The 16,706-nt window shown below is 44.1% G+C and overlaps 1 protein-coding gene and 1 long non-coding RNA gene across 2 annotated transcripts in view; both read right to left on the reverse strand.

Moving 5' to 3' along the window:
• The window catches only part of JAK1 (Janus kinase 1), a 238,437-nt gene extending 226,568 nt beyond the window's left edge, over positions 1-11,869 (reverse strand). Inside the window, exons 1-2 of the mRNA XM_032636630.1 lie at positions 11,779-11,869; positions 7,441-7,532 (exon numbers count right to left, since the gene is read on the reverse strand). The gene's annotated coding sequence lies outside the window, so the exon portion shown is untranslated. The remainder of the gene's footprint in view (positions 1-7,440; positions 7,533-11,778) is intronic.
• A 654-nt stretch (positions 11,870-12,523) lies between these two features.
• On the reverse strand, positions 12,524-15,766 carry LOC116742300. The gene is made up of 3 exons (XR_004346408.1): positions 15,688-15,766; positions 13,659-13,810; positions 12,524-12,851 (listed from the first exon to the last, which is right to left on the reverse strand). It is a non-coding gene; the product is annotated as an uncharacterized LOC116742300 (long non-coding RNA).
• Positions 15,767-16,706: the final 940 nt, after the last annotated feature.

The raw sequence follows: 16,706 nt of genomic DNA on the forward strand, positions 1-16,706 counted from the left end.
CAATTATGCATACGATACAAACTACACACACACACAAATTTCATCTTTACCACTACTCCAAAGAGGCAGGCAAATGAGGCAACTAGAGCATGGAAAGGTCCACTGAGTTGCCCAATTTCACCAGAAAAGGCATAAAGCCAGCACGAGGTGCCCCATCATCTGCCTTCCTGTTGAGGCCTTTTCTTCACTCTACTTTTAGTACTTTCATTGTTATTATACTTAGTTTTCTTTATATTTTACAAAATTTTAAAGCTATGCTATGTGAGAAACCCTGGACATGTGTCTAACAGTCTACAGATTAGAGAACTTTAAATGCATAAAGACACGGGAATTACATTTTAATTGCTTATTTGAAACAATTATCTTCACACTGAAGACTGTCTAAAGAAGAGAGCAATCAATTCAATCCTGCAACAGTGCTATTACCTTGCCGTTTTTTTTTTGGTTTTGGTGGTGGTAAAATAGACCTAAAATTTACCATCTTAGCCATTTTCAAGTGTACAGTTCTGTAGTATTAAGTACATCCACATTGTGCAACCATCATCATCCAACTCCAGAAATTTTTCATCTTCCCAGTAACTCTGTTAAACGTGAATTTCCCATTTCCCCCTTCCTGCAGTGCTGGGCAAGCACCATTCCTCTGGTTCTATGACTCTGACTGCTGTAGGAATCCCATATAAGATGACTCATACACTGCTTCGTGCCTGGCTCGTTTCACTTAGCTATTGTCAAAGTTCATCCGTGTCATAACACGTGTCAGAATTTTCTCCCTTAATACTGCTGAGTAATATTCTGTGGTATGTGTAAACACTTTATCCACATTCATCGACAGACACCTGGGTTGCTTCTACCTTTTGGCTATCGAGAATGATGCTGCAGTGAACACGGGTGCAAAAATATCTGACTCCATTCACTTGGGTATATAACCAGAAGTGGAAATGCTGGATCATGTGATATTCCTGAGTTTAATTCCAGTCCTCCCATTCTCACATACCTAAACTGAAGAATACAATGAATACACCAACCAAACACACATCGTGTGTATGTGTGTTTTAAACGAAGCAATTGAAAAACCCCATCATATTTTGCTTGCATCACGTCTCACTTAACCCACTGGAAACCCCTTACATCTATGAACTGCCCCAAAGCACCAAGGACCTCCAGGCCTAGGCAGGCCCTCTGGTGCTCACGCCCCAGACTGAGCCCAGGCTTTCCTGTTGACAGGAAATGGGCCCCAGTATGGCTGTCTGCAGAAATGCAGGAGTGACTCCAAACTACACCCAACGCTCAGCTCTGCAACAGCCCACGGGTTCGGGTGTGGACTTGGGGTCAAGATCTAGTGAGTATAAAACCCGAATTTTTGTAAAACTAGTAATGGGAAAAAACAGGAAGATCAAGGTAGGTGGTGAAATCCTCACCGAGGCCAACGATCGCACAACACATCACTCCCCGAAGCACTTTTTTTCTACCTGCTGTAACACTAAAAGTTAGAGGAGTGTATCAAGTTGATAATTCACCAACCCCAGAACTTTCCTTCCTTAGAAGTTCTTCCAGGGTTTCTGTCTGAAATTCCTTTTCTGTTTAAGGGAGCAGGAAACTCCAAGGAATTGCAGAACTGGTAATCTAATACACACCTGGGCAGAGCCATCCCCCTATAACTAATCAAAACCAGAGTCAGCCTGCAGTTTGGAGAAATCCTGAGTTATGCAGACATGTGAAGGTCCTGGGCCATAACGTGGTCAATGCTATGTGGAAAGCAATTCAGGGCCAACCAGGTGTGGCTCAAAGGGTTCTTCCAGCAATGGCTCCGTTGGGGTCAAGAAGGGGAGGGAAGAGGTCAGAGGACTGTTGTAGACCAACAAAGGAGCACGATGAGCGGGGAGAACAAAGCTCTCTGGAGAGGAGGTGACACTTTGCCTCTCTACTCGCTTCAGGTTCCCTTTCTTCCATACTCTGTCCCAGTGAAGGACTTGATAATAAAATGGGCTTGAGCCTTCCCTGGCTCTTCTTGCCCTGTGGTAGCAGGTCCTGAGCTCAGCAGGCTCTGTTTTCTCTTTGCCCATGGCTTTGGGTTCCTAAACCAGTTCCTATCCATGGGGTGGGAAGGTTTCCAGGTATAGACATGAGCCTGGGAAGAGGTTAAGAGGTCTCTGTTTAGGGCACTGAGGCTGAACTACATGAAATTACCTGAGCTTGCAATGGGCTATGACATAACACATAATCAGGTCATGCATTCTGATCCTTGTTTGCTGCTGTTCCACGTGTATAGCTTCCTCGGGAGTCTTGAGGGAGGAGGGATGTGGGAAGCCCTGGGTTCTATGATAACCCCACCCCTAACCCCAGAAGTACTCTCAAGGATGCAGGCTGAAGATGTGTGCTCTGTTAAATTTCCTAGTCTTTTATGCACACCCAATGCTGGGCTGGTATTTATAGCTTCATATCTCTGAAATTGACTTGTTCTAGATGTCATTGCAGAGTAGTCCTTAATTATTTGACACAAGTAAAATTATTTACATTTTACTTTCATGTAAAGGTGACAGCAGCAATAACATGGGCATTCAACAAGTTTTGAATTAGACTAGATTCTAAATTTTGTTACGGAAAGAAACATGACATGTCTACATGTCTCTATCCACTCTTAAACACAAAGACGTAATTTTATTCGCGCAATAATATGAATACTGTTCAACACGCAGGGCTTTTTTCTCCCTGTTTAAGTTGAATTTCATTCTGAACATCTAATATTGACAAGCATCAAGATATTTTAATCAGGTTACTTTTTATGTTTATAAAAGTGGCACAAATGTCTCTGAATGCCACTCCAGAGATACTAATCCACACTTCGCACTTATCCCAAATCAGTCTCTTAAAAGTCCCAAAAGATCTTAATAACATGTCTGCTCAGTACAACAAGGCAAACAACTACCCAACTCCTCTTTAGTCACATATCACAAAACAGGGCAAAGACAGATGGAATAACATTCCCTGTGCTCTAGGGAAAGCACAATACAGGAACAGGGTAAGAGGGTTTCTGGGTCCCTGCCACTGTTTCCCATGCCTCTTTCATCTTCTGTCTTCCTTCCCAGGCACGACAGAGCTCCTCTGATGGAAGGCAAGATGGCTGCCATCCTTCAGTTATCACAGTACTGTACCTTTAGAATGGACAGCATCAGCACTGTGATAACTGAGCCAGGGCAGCCTGTCAGTCACTGTGTCGGCTGGCAGCATCCTTTCCGGGTGGCTGCATGACTCCCTCTGAAGGCTCCCCAGGAAGTGGAAGACTAAAAGATCCCCTTCTGGTTCGAGATTTGGGGAAGCAGAAGAAAAAGTAGTGTCACAGCCCAACAATTAGCGAGGCTGAAATAGTAAAACGCCTGGTTGAATTATATTAAGACAAAAGATGAACACATGATTTATACATATTGATGAGCAACCACGAATACATCACATACGCTTTCCAGCTCTACTTCACAGTGTTACCTCTTCGGTGCATGGATTTGCTGATTCCATCTCCCTGACCTCAATCATTCATGCAATAAATATTTACTTAGGGTCTACTATATTCCAAGACCTCTTCTAGATGTCCAGGAAATGAAGATAAATAAGACCTGGTCCCTATCCTCAAAGTGCTCGTGATCAAACATGGCAAGAATACTTCACATCTGCCTAACATTCAGTAATTTTCTATGGCTTTCTGCTTTAGTTTTCACAAGAACCCCTATGGGGTTGTCAATGAATCACTCATTAATTCATCACAAAAGGATTCTGGAATATGTTAGGTATCATTAGCCCATTTTACAGAAAGAAAATAAAAATCTAAGAGAGGTTAGGTGATTTACGTGATCATACCACTAAGTTACATTGAACCTGAGTTCAAATCCATGTCAAATGACTGAACCTAGTGTTTTTCTCTACCCCAACCTAGCCACTCAACTCCATCAAGGGGATATTCAGTTTACACAATTTACGCAAACAAAGTTTCTGAAAACATCTACTTTTTGCTTAAAATTTTTAGTTTTCTCAGCATCTCAGACCATGAAGCAGAAGCTTGTGGGAGTTTTATGATTTAAGAAAAACTAGCAAAAAGAATGACTTTTATTGTTCTTGCTCTGAGTGCTAAGAATATACTCAAATTGATGACACTGATGATGATTACATATTTATCACACCTGTGAGGTGTTTTCACTAAAGTTATGTCAATTTTACAGTTAGGATGAAGGATCGTTAACAACCTTTGGAATGCCTTTTAAAAAATCAACACATACACGTCACTTGCTTTAAAATTATCTGTACCTTTGAGATGTACCCTGAAGTCATCTTCAAGGATGAGGGACATTTTTTTTTTTAAGATTTATTTATTATTTATTTTTATCTCTCGCTGCGTTGGGTCTTGGTTGGCACGCGGATCTTCGTTGAGGCACGCAGGATCTTTCACTGCGGCACACAGGCTCTTCCTTGTGGTGTGCAGGCTTCTCTCTGGTTGCGGCATGAGGATTTTCTCTTCCCAGGTTGTGGTGCGTGGGTTCCACGGTGCGTGAGCTCTGTAGTTTGCAGCACGCAGGCTCTAGTTGAGGCGCGCAAGCTCCGTAGTTGTGGTGCGCGCGGGCTTAGTTGCCCCGCAGCATGTGGGATCTTAGTTCCCCAACCAGGGATCGAACCCTTGTCCCCTGCATTGTAAGGCGGATTCTTTACCACTGGACCACCAGGGAAGTCCCAGGGATGATGTACTTTTAACAAAAAGGACAAAAAGATTCTGAAACTAGAATTCAGGCTTCAGAATAATCAACTTATTAAAGCCATGAGTCACTCATTGTTTTTCCATGTCAGTCAGAAGTTCGCAAGTTATTTCAATATGAGTGTAACTTGACAGATATTTGAAAAATAACTGTGTTTTCAATTAGGCATTTGCTCAGTTTCAAAGACTCATTATATGCAAATTAGATATTAGCTCTCTACTTCAAGTAAGTCAGAGAGATGAATCAATTCTTTAGATGAGCACAGGTCAGAAAATAGAGTACAGTGAGCCTAGCTCAACTGTTAAGTTTATGCACTATGAAACTGACCTCATCTTCAGAAAAGGAATATCCAGTGAAACAATCACCAACATACAAATTAAAACAACATTCTCTGAAGTGCAAAAATGTGTAACAGTTAAAGAGGTCATCGCCTAGGTCTTAGCCAACTGATGTAATGCAGAGTTGAAACACGAGAGGGCAATGAAGATTAAAAAAAAAAAAATTGGATCCCTTAACCTAAGGTTCCTGGAAATAGTCACACATTTTACCCAAATTATAAACATCTGTTACATGAACAAAGATATTGTGATTATTTGAGAATGAAATTTTAGATAGCTGATACATCAAAAAGGATAAAAAGATTACCACCGAACAATTCCCAGCCACAAGTTCTGTCAGTTTTGGAAAAGAGGAATACTTACTGTGAGATACTAGAGGGTAAGTAAGTATGGGGACAAATAAATAACTGATATACTTAGTAGTTATTAGACTGTTCCTCACAAAGACTGAGTACTAATGCAACTGAATGTCTAAATATGAAGTCAACAAACCCGAACTTCATGTTTGTAATGTACTACAAAGTTGAAATTCACTCTATTAGCCATGACCAAAAATCAGACAACTAAAGATTTTTGGTGCAAAAAGTAATGAGTATGTCCTTTACTTCCTTATTTTTCTCTCATTTCTTTTTCTACCTAAACTGGGCGTGGGGGGATAGGGCGGGGAGCCTAGAGGCCAAGTAATAACAAAAAGCAAACTGCCATTACTCTGTGATTTTCTCAGAAGAACTCTAAAGCAGTTTCAAGGAAGAACAAAATGTGGATTTTCAGAACTGTATTTTATAAATACTAGTAAACACTTAAAACGTTTTATTTCTTCATGGAAATTATTTCTTATAAATGCGCATTTAAAAAACTAAATCTATCAGAAACACTTCTTTTTCAGTAATTTTTCTTTAAAAAATTGACTTATTTTAATTTTAAAACAAATGATGGCAGGTGCTAATGCTACAGTACGGAAGTGTACTGCACAGTAGAAGAGGAAGAAAAAGATAATGATGTAAAATGCTTTCCTCCAGAGATCAACCTGATTGATTTTAAACTCAGTTCTTCTATGATGAAAATGATACAAGAACAATTTCTTCGTGATGCATACACCAAATATTATCAACTAGAAAACCAAGTACTACTGGCAAACTGGTATACTAAAAACGTGCTTTTAGACCTTGTGGAGTACAAATGCACACACAAAAAACATGTCACGTCTCTCTTATCAATAGACCGAAAGTGAAAATACAGTGATTTTGAACTTTTAAGTATCTGATTATATATTAAATAACTGGAGGAGCCATGAAATGAACTGCTGGCATGCAAAATATCTGACAATACTTTAAAACTAAAATAGTTTAAACAGGTGAATTTAAATCCACTGGTCTTTTACTGAAGTGTGATGTTTTTTCCTTCCCCAACTTGAAAACCACAATCCAACTCAGTGACATTATAAAATGTGCGCATTTGACCAAACTGTCATGTTATAAAAATGTACTGTCAACGGAAAGTGCTAAATGTCAACTACTGCTCTGTCAGAAATACAGAGAATGCATACCTGCGTTTCATGGCAAAGCTTTGCTGGTAATAGTGTTCGAAAACTAACTTGTACCAAGATTAGGAGGCAATCAGGAATAAGGGGGTTACACATTTTTTTCTTTCTTTAGGAGAAATAAATCAGCTAAAACGGCAAGGAGAAGCCAAGGACCACTGCCTTGGCCAAGTCAGCCCCAATTCTCACAGAGAAGCATTAACTGGGAGTAATTACAGAGGGGGTGACATTGTTTTACCCATTCCAAGCACTGGCCTCTAAACAGTCACACTGCATAACCTCAGCAAGTCATGAAGAAAAAACCTAACACAGAAGGTCTCTATACAGTAATGCAGAGACAGAAAGAGGAACGAACTGGTGGGGATTTTAGTCCAAAAAGGCTCCAGGAGACTAAAAATCTACAAATAAATGGACCATCCCACTTAATGCTTAATAGAATATAATGTTCTATTCTACGGGCCTTTTTCCCCTTTACATGTGTACTCAGAATACACACTTGTAGTCCAACTGTCTACTTCTTTCACTACTGGATTTTGCTCGAGATTTAATTTGTTTCCCCAGATTTTGGATTTCAGTCTGCTCACAAGTCAATTCTATTCCGTCTCACCTCTGTTATCATTCCCTTTTAGAATAACCAATCAAAAATACACCAGCTGACTTCAAAATGACCCACCCCTATCTAGTCTCTCTAAAAACCCTGGGTGTCTCCACTTAATCTATGATTTCCTCATTACTGGCAGCACTGCCATTTAGAAATGCTGGGTCTTACTTCTCAAATTCCCTTAATGGACAGCTAAAGGGGGCGGTACCAAAGACGTGCACTGACCTCTACTTCTAGAGCCTTGGGCTGTTCCAGAAACACAATCACACTCCTCTTTTCTGCAGAGTCCACCATTCTCAGAGCTTCTGTTCCTACACCTGGAAAAGGAACACATTTCTACTTGTAACACCTGGAAAAGGAACATATTTCTACTTGTAACACCTGGAAAAGGAACACATTTCTACTTGTAACACAGAGGTACTGCACTCATTATGAAGTGCTGTATCTTAAACTGTGATTTACTTTGGTACTGTTTACATCTGATTTCCTCAAACCAACAGCATTGTTCCTGAAGTCAGAGACTGCTGTCTTCATGTCCTTCCACAACATTCATCACAGTCCTTTCCATAGAGTGCAAGCTCAACAAATACTTGCCTAATTCATTGACAAACTTCTTCATTTCCCAGGGATTCTCGAAATAGCTTATCAACAAACGTACATGCTTAATTCCTCTCTCTGTATGTCAACCTGCAAGATACTTGACAGTTTGTCATCTACAAAATGAGGGGAGAGTACTAAATGCCCAAGTCCCTTCCACTGCCATTACTGAATCTCATTAGATAAAACCAAACTCCAAAGATAGTAACATCTCCATCCAGGTCGACATTATACCTTTTGTTGGAGGAAAAGGGTCAGGAACCTTGTGGGCCCAATTACCACCAATGTTGCTATGAAGTGAGGGCAGAAAGTGAATGCAAAGAAAGAGAAAATAAACAAAGGTGGGTGGCATCACTAAGATGCCACCAGGTGTCATGACTGTTACAGTACCACGAACTGTTCTCTGATATATCTTGGCATGCCCAGGAACCTTTTACAAAAGCAGCTCTGGCCAGATATGTGGATCGCTTAATTTTCCCAAGACACCCCTACCAGCCCTTCCGGCACCCGGGACGTCTTTATTGACCTTCCTGCGCAGGGCACGCCTCCTGCATAGAAATCTGCAGGGCAGTCACTATTAGTCTCATATACTGTGATAGTTAACTCTTGGTGCTCCCAAATCTCCAAATGGAAAATAGCAGGGGAAAGTAAATGGTTGACAAACATGAAGGAACTGTATTTCACGCAGTCACCTCTTTTAAAATTAATCCAGGGAGAAAAAGGAGCAATGCTACAGGCCAGTGGTGTCCCAGAAAAGTAAAAAGCAAGCTATGTATGTAATTTTAGACATTCCAGTAGTCACATTTTGAAAAAACTAAAAAATAAACAGGTTAAAGTGACGTTAACCATAAATTTCATTTAACACAATACACCCAAAATCTTTTCATTGGAACATGTAATCGATATAAACATTAGTGAGATATTTTACTCTTTTTTTGTACTAAGTCTTTGAAATCCAGAGCATATTCACTTATAACACATGTCAACTCGAACACTAAACCTTCATCAGAAATAATCTGAATTTAGATTTCATAAAAGTTACAGCCTAAAAAGTAGATGCCCATACCCAACTTGTTTCCAAACATAACGAAGTTTTCCAAAAACTGAATGGAACACCAATTTTTGATTTAAAAACCGACTTATCACCCTACCCAGATTTCAGGTGCTTGACAGCCACACGTGGCTAGTGGCTACTGCATTCATGCAGGTAGACAAAGTCCTGTCATCCGGACTTTTTTTCAAACCGGAACCCTTCACCCAGCAAGTCATTCTACAGCACCCACCAGGTACTCAAATTATGCCAAGTATTTTCTGCCTTACTTCTAATCCTTATTGTCGTTAATACTTCAGGGATGATCATTTATTAAGCAGCCCTTCCTAAAGACTGAACAACTCTTTCTGCTCAGAGAATTCAGGGGAAAAAATGGAGACATCCTGATTCAAAGATATGGAGTTAATTTTCGAGGTAAAGGTGGAAAATCCTGACATCGTTAATTCTTTGTCCAGGATATTAGTCACCCTGCAAAAGTTACAGGCATTGTTTATAGTAAGCCTCTCAACTTCCATACTCAAAACAGCTGTCACTGCAACCTCAGATTCCTCGCCTTCAAAAGCTCCCTCCCCTTCAAAAGCTCCCTCCCCACCAACAACCTCCTCTATCTCTAGCAGACTCTCTAGAGCACATTCTAGGAGCCCCTCTTTAATTCATTCTGAAAAGTACTTGTTACTGTTGACATACCGAAACACATGAATAATTCAATAAAGAATCTAGAACCATCTGATTAATCATTCATCGGTCTAGGTACCCAACTGACCTTGAGAAAAGCATTTCGTGAATATACGTGGAAAGTATCCCCATACCCTTCCCCAAAAGAACCAATTACTACAAACACTACAGCTTTCTCTACCCATGTCAAAGTACAGTGTTCCTCCTGCAGCTGATTTAAAAGTTGATCTTTTAAAGAAGCTGGATTCCTAAGGTAGTTCTATTTTGAGCCTTCTTCCTGTTCTGAAGCTAAAGTTGGAAGGGCTTAGGTGGTGATGTCATGGAAGGGAGACTGTTGGCTTTCACAGAAGGGTCTCCTCCTGCAACTCTGGGGATGTTCATGTGGGGGACACCAGCGGGAATGTGCACCTCGCGTCGCTTTCCCCTCCCTCCCTTTTGAGTCCCAGCTACTCATTAGCCAGCAAGAAAACAAGTTCAAATAAGCATGCAAACATATTTACATATTTTACTTATTAAGCATCTCAAAAATGAAAAGACCAAGGAGAAAGAAAATGCCTCGCACCAGGGAAAAGGGGTGACAATCCATCCCCCCCCATCCGCACCTCCCTAAGTATCTATCATAGGACTAGGGTCAAAGGGTGGGGGGGGAGCAGCTGATAAGAAGAAAAAAGGGATTATAAATCCATCAAGCTCGAAGAGGGAAATGCTGTTGGGGATACTCAGGACAGAAGGAAGACCCCTGGCTCCCTTCTCTTCCACTGTTTTCCCCTCCCTTTTGGAATGGAGGAGATTTAGGGCAGGGTGTGCCTTCTGCTTGGGAGGCGTGTTTGGCTCTGGAGAACCAAGAGGGGCCAGGGTGGAGCCCAGAAAAAGAGAGCCAGAGACTGGCTGCTTAGGCCAGATTCTGGACTAAGCTCTTAGCAGAAGAATAAAGGGGGCTGTGGAGGAAAAGCAGACGATTCCATTGGAAGACCCACTGGGGAATGCGGAACGCACACTAAATCCAAGGGGATCACTTCTCTCTCAATCTAAACCCAGCAGTTAGTTGCCGGGTGGTGGGGTGCAGGTCCAGAGGCAAGAGAAAATCCCAACACATCTGTAGACCACAACTTGCTGGGGTGGGGGGATGGGCGTGCCCAGCGCAATCAGCAGGTGAAAGCAGCACTTTCTGGCCAATTCTGGGATGGGATGGTTGGCTAAGAGCTTTGGGGAACACAGGATTTCCCGGTTTCTCAGCTCACCTCTCTTCCAAAGCGAGGAATAAACACAGGTGTGGTCCTTCTCCAAGAAGGTGGCAGCTGGCCTGCGGGTAGCTGAGTGAGGGAAAAGATTCCTTGGCCGCGGGAAGGCAGGGAGAAGCCCTGGGGTTAGCTACGGCCGGGAACAGGCGGTCTCCGCCAAGTCCCCTCCCCCTTCTTGAAAAGCGACCGGGACCGGCATAAATTACAGCCACGCACCCCCTCCCCAATTACGCTTCTAATAAAAGAAACAGCCTCTCATGTCTAAATAAAAACTGAAAGCTCTGGCTGATGGAAATAAACAGGTGAGCCCCGAGAGGAAGCGGGAAAAGATTGGGGATAGGAGAATGAACGTGCAGAGAAATCCAGTCTTCCCCGCCCTCCCCGCAAACCCCTCCTCTATCGCTCCGGAGAATCTGCGTGGCAGGTTGTAAGCTAAAAATGCCACTCTGACAGACCCCGTCTCCCCGCCCCGCGCCCATTCTCCCTCCTACCCCAGGGTCCAGCGTCCCGGCCTCGTGGCAGCGCCCGGTGCCCGCGCCGCGCAGGGCTCACCCTCACCCCGGACCGCCACCGCCGCCGCCGCCGCCGCGGGGACTCCGATCTTCCTCTCTCCTCCCTCCCTCCTCCTCCTCCTCCGCCTCCTCCTCGCAGACTCCTCCCGCCGGATCCTTCATGTAAACAACATCCAGGCTCTATTTACAGTCGCCGCCGGACGGCGAGGGACCCACGCCAGCTGCCTGGAAGCAGGCGGGGGTGGGGGAAAAGCGAGTGCGCAACATTTACACATAGCCGCCCCGCCCCTCCGCGCCGCCGGCCCGCCAGGGGACCTGAGCGGGGCACCGGGGGTCTCCCCGCGCCCTCGTCCAACCTGCGTCGCTCCTGACACCCCAGCGAGGGCCAGAGGGAAACCGCGCAAATGCCGATGGGCGAGGTCACCCCCACCCCCACCCCGCAGAAAAAAAACACACCCCAAGGACAACAGACCCAGCCCAGCAATACCCTCCAAGTCCGTGCGAGAGTGCGGGGTCCCAGCTCGCTCCGTGCCGCCGCCCTGGCGCCCCGCCGCCGCCGCCGCCCACCCCCAGGTGGCGAGCTGCGTGCGGTCCCCCGCGGCGGCTGCAGGCAGCCGCCCAGCGCCGGACAGCGGCGCGCCCTCGGCCCCCGCCCGGCCCGCCCTCGGCCCGCCCCCCGCGCGGCCGCCGAGCCGGCCGAGCCCCGCGGCGGCGTGTGCGTGTGCGCGCGTCGCGGCCGGCCTCGCCGGAACGGCTCTCCTCGGCCCCCGGCTTCCCGTGCCCCCGGGCGGGCGGGTGGCGGGCTCTGGGGCCGCAAGACCCGGCCAGGAGCAGCCCGGCCAGCGCTCCACCGCGCCGCAGGGGCGCGCACACAGACGTAGACACTCGGCGCACGGAGCCCCGCGCGGCCGCACGCCTCCCGCCGGCGCTCGGCTTGGCGCACGCACCGCCACCCCCGCGCCCGGCACGCCGCCCCCACACCCACCTGCGCCCCCGGGGGTCTCGGGCCCCCCTTCCTTTGTTCTTCAAGCTATTTGCATGAGGATTATCTAATGACGCAGCAAGGATACAACGTGCTCGCCACAACGTGACCGTCGCCATTTTTCTGTTTTTATTCTATCTCTGCCATGTGATAGATTGGGGGGGTGGGGGTTGGAAAAGAGAGAGACAGGATTAAAAAAAAAAAAAAACTTCCGGGTCTCATGACCGGGAAGGGAGAAAAACAAAAGAGACAAGACACAACTCCAGGGGAATGATGTGTGTGTGTGTGCGCGCGCGCGCGACTGCGCGCCCTTGCCTCCTCTGCTCAGAGGAGGGAGGCTCCCGCAGTGGGCAGGGAGCATCCTCCCACCTCGGGAGCCCTGTGCCACCGGAGGGTCCGGCTCGAGCCCTGTAGCCGTGGCGGTTGCGGGTCCCGGTCTCACACCCGCCGCCAACGCTCTGCGAAGCTGTCAGCTTGGTCCCTTCCTCTGGCCGCCTCCACTTGCCGGTCCACCCCGGAGCTCGCGCTCTCCCTCCCGGGCGGGTGTACCGTTCTGGGTTACGTGCAGAGAAGTCTCACTAACACCGTGAAGGAGGAAATGATCAAATTTAAAGGCTACTGTATTTCCCAAGTTTTAAAATAGTTTGCTTCCATGATGTTCTGCATAACAACCGCGTGGCAACACACTAGGCAGAATATAATATTGGTTCGAATCCTTCCTTCATGTCTTTCTCTACCCCCTTTTCTCTCTCTTCCCAAAGCGGGACACACCCTTGTGTGGTGGTCCGTGGGGTTTGTTACGTGGGGACGGACCTTTCATCGCGGATTGACTTATTTAGAAAGGAAATTTTAATAAATGGTTGTTCAGGGTCATTGTTTAAGAAGACAGTTGCATGGAGCAAGGTGGATTCGTGTTACACTCATCTCATTCACATTCAGAGGGCGTGATAGGCATTTCATTCTCTCCCAAGTCTCGTGTTCACGGGTTGCTGAAAAAAGTATTTGGGAACTCTGCCACATTTTTCAGTGAGATATAGAATTTTGTGCTTTTGTTTACTACTGTATTTCCTTTGGGCACTTTCACTTTTGTTTCTCTTGAGTTTCCTTTCTGGTTTCTTGTCCTATTTAGTAATTCTGAGCAGAAATGGACTTCACAGTTGGTTCGGGTTTCTCACTTTACAGGCGAAGAAACTGAGGCCCTGCGTAGTGAGGAGTTGCCCCAGGTGACACATTTAATTCGAATTGAGCCCTACTCACCTGATATATCTGGTAGTGGGGTGGCAATGGAAAGGGGGGGGGACAGGAGTTAACTTAGCGACGACGTATAGCAGCAATTCTGCTTTGTGAAATTCATAACCTAGAAATTAAAGATGGAGAACACTTACCAGATCATTCGTGTCTTAGGACTGGTGTGAACTGATTGCTTCTTCAAAACCCCCATCCTTGTGCCTTGACTCCAGTATATCTGTTAATTCAGGTTCTCCTTCCCCTTTCCATGCGACAGTTTGCCGTCTCACTGAACAACCCTACATGATTGCTATGAAGTAATTTTATTAGAATCACAGAGATGACCACTCCCCCTTTGTGCACCCACTGTGTCCATTTTATATTTATTTCCTGGTGCCTTTCACACTTCATTGTACAGGACAGTTGATGTACCTCCCTGAACTAGAGGGTAAGCTTTGAGGGTCACGGCCATGTTCATCTTATATCTCCCATGTTTAGCACCCTGCCTGGCAGTGAATGAACCAGTGAAGGTCTGAAGAGGATTTTTTCCATAATTCCATCCTGACCATTTCTAGGAAATTTCTTCCATGTTTTTGGTGAAAGCGGAACACTGGTGATGCTTTTTGATTCTTACACTTCTGTGGACCATTTTTTGGCTTCTAATTTACAGAGCCAAGAAAAACATAATTTGCTTTCTCAATTTTTTTTTTATTAAACCAACTGCTATCTCCCCTCTTTTTACCATATTTGGTTCCTCTTCAAATTCCATCTAATTCATATAATTAGTTATGCCAACACTTGCCCTTTGAGTTTTGCTTTCATAGACTCCAAAAATTTTACTTTCATAGACTTTCAGTTTGGTGAGGTTCAAACTGATTTTACTCTGCTCAGCCTGGAATTAAATTATCAGAGGCAGCATTCTTTATGAGACCCGGATTCTTCCTGGAACCCAGTGAACTAAGTAAGGAGGCTGGCAGTTGAGCAAGCTGAAGAGGGCTGCTGGAAAGATGTCAGCATCTGGACAAAAAGTGCACATTTGCAACTTTAAAGGATTGGAGACTAGCTGGTATATGTAATTACAGCTTGGAGAAGGATCTGGACTGTCACAGGTGAGCTCAGACACATCCAGATCGATGAGGTTCCATTGCATATCTGAGCATGAACTGAACGTATTCCTTTGGATAGGGCAGACAAGCTGATATTACTGATCGTAACATCTAAAGTTCATATGTTTCATCCCAGATAATAACAGTGTGATAATAATTTTAAGGGCAACAATAACAACTTCCAGCAAGGTGGAGATGAAGCCTAATTATATGTCATGTCATGTGCTCCCTTAAATACAAAGCTCCACAGAGAAAAAAGGGACACAGCTCAAAAATATAGGGAATACCTCTATACCTCTTGTCTTCCACATCCGTGCACTCACATCGTTATATTCTTTATCACACTTTAGCCCTCTGGGGTATTACATAGTTGCTGATGAAAGAGAACTCTTATAACAATCTTCTTTCATCTCTCCAATACACACTTGCAAAATGCCAATTCTTGGTGTGTGAGATGAACTTTGGAATCAGGTCCTAATCTCAGCTCTGCCAAATCTATTAGCTGTGTCATCCTGGGTAAATTATTCATCAGTTCTGATTCTCTGTTTCTTTATGCATAAAATGAGGATTATAACACCTACCTCAAAGAGGAGTTTTTAGGACTGAAATTTAATCAAAATTTAATAAAATATATGTAAAGACCTCTTATGGTACTTGGAACATAATTTTTAATAACAAGTAGCTGTAATAATGTTGTTATTGTATTTGTATTTACCCCACGCACTTTTTAGAATTATTCTATCCCTTTTGGCTTCCTACTCTTGACCCTTCAACAAAACTGCTATTGGTAAAAGTTCTGTGACTATGAAGATAAATAAGAATAAAGTCCTGCCTTCAAGTTCACACTTCAGCCTTGAAAAAGATACATATGCCAGTAACTATACTGATACTGGAGGACTGAAGACAAGTACTTGGTTCATACCACTTTATGATGATCTACCTGAGAAATACTTAATTAAGATCTCGATTTATTAACAGTCAGGCACTGACAATACTTGTGGAAGCAGTTAGGAAAATACCAAACAAAACACCTCAAAAGAAAAAAAAAACCGCTCATTTTCACACAAACGAGGAAACTTACATTTAAAACTCCCTCTAATCAGCATCATTATGCAGCTTTTGAAAAGTTTTCTGGTCCCATAGATGAGGCAGGCTTCTTTTGCCAGGTTGTGAAAAATATGCCAGGTTGTACCTTTGATGTAATGTTGGACAAATGTAGTTAATAGGAAGCACTTCTGGTTGTTAATTAATTAGATCGCTTTAATCAAGAACTATTTTCTGAGAAACTTATTCCCAGCCCTGGGTCAGATGCTAAGGAAACAAAGATGGTGAAGATAGACTTTGTCCTTAAGGAACTCATTCAACAAGTGTTTATTGATTACCTTCTGGGATGTGATGGTGAGCCAGACATGAGCTTACTACATGGAGATGGATATATACACGTATCTTTCCAGCTTCCTCAAGAAGTATGTGACAGGCACAGAGTTTGGGCAAGACAAAATATATCTATTCCTTGCCCCACCCCAAAAGTTTTTTGTTCCTTGAAACAAAGAGCAGCTCTGGAAAGAATAGTCTGGTCGCTGTTGCCCACATGAACCTGGAAATCTTGCTAGCATTAGGCAGAATTGTGAAGTGAGCAGTTATTTTCAATTCTCCTTGAGTCTGGGCTATTTAAATAGCTTTCTGGTCTCTCAGTTCCTGTCTTTCTGAACTATTTTGTTCTTCAAAGGGCTACTATAATGGTGATTCTAAAATACAAACCCGAATATATTATTCCCCTGCTTAAAATTTTTCATGGTTCCTCATTATCTGCCCAGCATAGCACATAAGATTTTTCGTGGTCTTGCCCTGCCAAGCCTTCTAGCCACATCCTCCAGAAGACCCACATGTAGGAGTGCCAGATTTAGTAAATACAACTACCGGCTGCCCAGTTTAATGTAAGTTTCGGATAAACAACAATTTTTGGGTATACATGTGTGCCCAATATTGCATGAGACATACTTATACTAAAATATTCATTGTTTATCTGAAATCCTGATTTAAAGGGGCATCTTGTATTTTACCTGGCAGCCCTCACTACTCATGCCAGCCAGATTAATT

Source organism: Phocoena sinus, chromosome 1, assembly GCF_008692025.1.
Source record: "Phocoena sinus isolate mPhoSin1 chromosome 1, mPhoSin1.pri, whole genome shotgun sequence".
Lineage (NCBI taxonomy): Eukaryota > Metazoa > Chordata > Mammalia > Artiodactyla > Phocoenidae > Phocoena > Phocoena sinus.